A 2471-nucleotide genomic window follows, 5' to 3' on the forward strand; every position below is an offset into this window, starting at 1 on the left:
GGAAAACTGTAAACGCGCATGGATCGCGAGGTGCTTTACGCACCGTGCCACGTAATTACACGTCCGCAACTGCGAGATTTACGATTAGAAATTTTCGTAAACACTTGTGTAAAAAAAACAGGCTATTGATTCTAGCTCTTACATGTGTTCGCGTCAACAAAATCAACAATATTAAGCGGTGATCTTCTTGCATCATTTATTCGGAGCCCGTAAAAAAATCGGCGTTTATTAGAGCGTTGTACTCAAAGTCGCGGAAACGTTCACTTCCCCGTCACGTTTAAGAAAAGAAAAATTAATATAATTAAAATCCAACATCTTTCTGTTATAATAAAAAAAATAAAATAAAATAAAACAAAATTAAATTAAATTAAATTAATTAATCATACGTTTTAGATTAAAATTCTTTCGGGTGACGTTTATTATGCCGCAACGTTTTATGATCTTGAAATATTCTTACGCGATCAGGCAATTTGTCTACGCATTAAGTTTTGTAATTAATAAATTTGTAATTAAATTAAGATTACGTTCAAGGAGTTTCGTTCGACGGGCGAAATAATGAAAATGATCGTTTACGACGTTTCACTCGCGCGACATAGACGGTGCAAGTAAAGTGGATCTTCGGGCAGAGGCCAACAGCCGTTCCGTTCGCGTCATTAAATTAACTTTCCGGTTGAATATGCATACGTATATTGGGGGCGCGGAAATAGCTCTCGGTTGTCCGAGTCGCTCCGTCAGAAACCGGTAGAATGCATTATACGTCGGGAACTCACATAATACATTGAGAAGAGCCACCAACTGGTTATCCGATTCCGCGAAGTGCGCGCGTTATTTGCGAAGTTAATTCGGACGTGGCGAACTGTTTGACGTTTTCACTAACACTTTGAAGCCTCGAAAACGAAGAGTATTACCGTCGAGTTTACGGTTCATTTTGCACACTTTACCTTCCTATGAACGATTTCATCTCCCGGCAGCCAAACTGATCAACTCCGCGAAATAAAAGAATGACGGAAACTTGATTACAATCGTGTTCGTTGATACTAATAAAAAAATATATATATAAAAAAAAATATTAACAGTACAGTCGACTGGTTCGATTTTTAAGAGACTCGTTTAGCAGTAGTATTACAACGTAATGAAGCCGTATAGAGTTTTATTGTCAATTCGGTGGGCGAGTTAAAGAGGACGATGGCTCCCCAAGCTTCTTACGTTAGAGATGAGAACCACGACAAGCGAGGGTCGATCGCAATTGATCGCGAAATTAGGTTGTGAACAAAAGCGACGGATGCCGGGACGAGAGGAAATACACAGCTAGCTAACCACGTAAGGCGGCTACTCGGTAGAAGAAAGGCAGCTAGGCGGCGGCTGAGCCGTTTATTATGGAAGATAATGAGTCCATTCAAATTCAATCCGGTCAAAAGGTATCGCCTGGTTCACCGGCTGCATTATCCCGTACTGTCATTCAGATGTGCCACGCTTAGCTTAGAAGCTTAGCGACTTTCCTCGGCCCGTTCTTGCCCGGCGGACTCGTCCATAAAAATTCATCGCGTCCTCAACGCGCAGGGACGCCGATTCGTGTCGTCGTTTCGCGAGGATAGTATACCGCGGGCGGCCGCGTTTTTTTGCCGTCGTTAAAACCCCGCGGGAGACGCGCGAACCAAGAAATATAAATCGAACGGTCCGGCGCTATAGACGCGGCCGGGAAATAAAAGAGCGGATTCGTAATTGAAACGAGAGGTGGTTCCGCACGTCCATCGTGATCCTCTGGTCTCACGTTGTTAAACGCGTCGTCTCGGCGTCACTCGACACAAGATCGATTCGATCTGCCGCGCTGGCACGAAGATCGCGAACGAGATACTCGCCGGTGCCGTCGCGCGCGTTCTCGATTTAACAAGTGCAGGCATGGACAAAGCGCGGAAAATCGGCCGCACAGCTGCCGGCGATCCTCAGACCGTACCCAGAGGTTACTCGCGCAAGTAGGTTAATAGTAAGAATCGGAGAACACGCATCTGCGTGCGCCCGTATGCACGCGCAAGGATTCCGCTGCGGTTCACTAGCGCGACCGCTGACAGTTGATGTTGATGAACGATCGCCCCGCGGGTTTCCGCGACGCGCCGCGTCGGGACGATTCAGTTGCAGCTGCATCTAAGCGCGGAACATTCCACCCGCGGGCCGCTGCCATACTTTCGTGCGCAACAAACGCGATCGTAATTTTTAGACCTCCTTCCTTTTCACGTTAAACGAGAGCAACGAGAGTGATCTCGTCGAATTGAAAATTTTTATTTTTGTACCGCGCATCGATCCTGAACCAGGATCAATCTTTTAAAAATGTTTAAAGACTCGGGAAGTTCGATATGAACAGCTGATATAGTTATCTCGTTGAAAGGATTTGGTAATGTGCCCTCTTTAAATTACAACTGTTTTTTTTTTTTTTAGAAAATTTCTTTTTTTTTTTTTAATATCGTGTATTAAAG

The 2471-nt window shown here is 44.7% G+C and overlaps 1 protein-coding gene across 1 annotated transcript in view; it reads right to left on the reverse strand.

Moving 5' to 3' along the window:
* LOC139104132 (apoptosis-resistant E3 ubiquitin protein ligase 1) overlaps positions 1-2471 on the reverse strand; it is a 57785-nt gene that overhangs the window by 26939 nt on the left and 28375 nt on the right. The gene's annotated exons all lie outside the window — the stretch shown is intronic.

This window comes from Cardiocondyla obscurior, linkage group LG07 (genome assembly GCF_019399895.1).
Source record: "Cardiocondyla obscurior isolate alpha-2009 linkage group LG07, Cobs3.1, whole genome shotgun sequence".
Taxonomy (NCBI): domain Eukaryota; kingdom Metazoa; phylum Arthropoda; class Insecta; order Hymenoptera; family Formicidae; genus Cardiocondyla; species Cardiocondyla obscurior.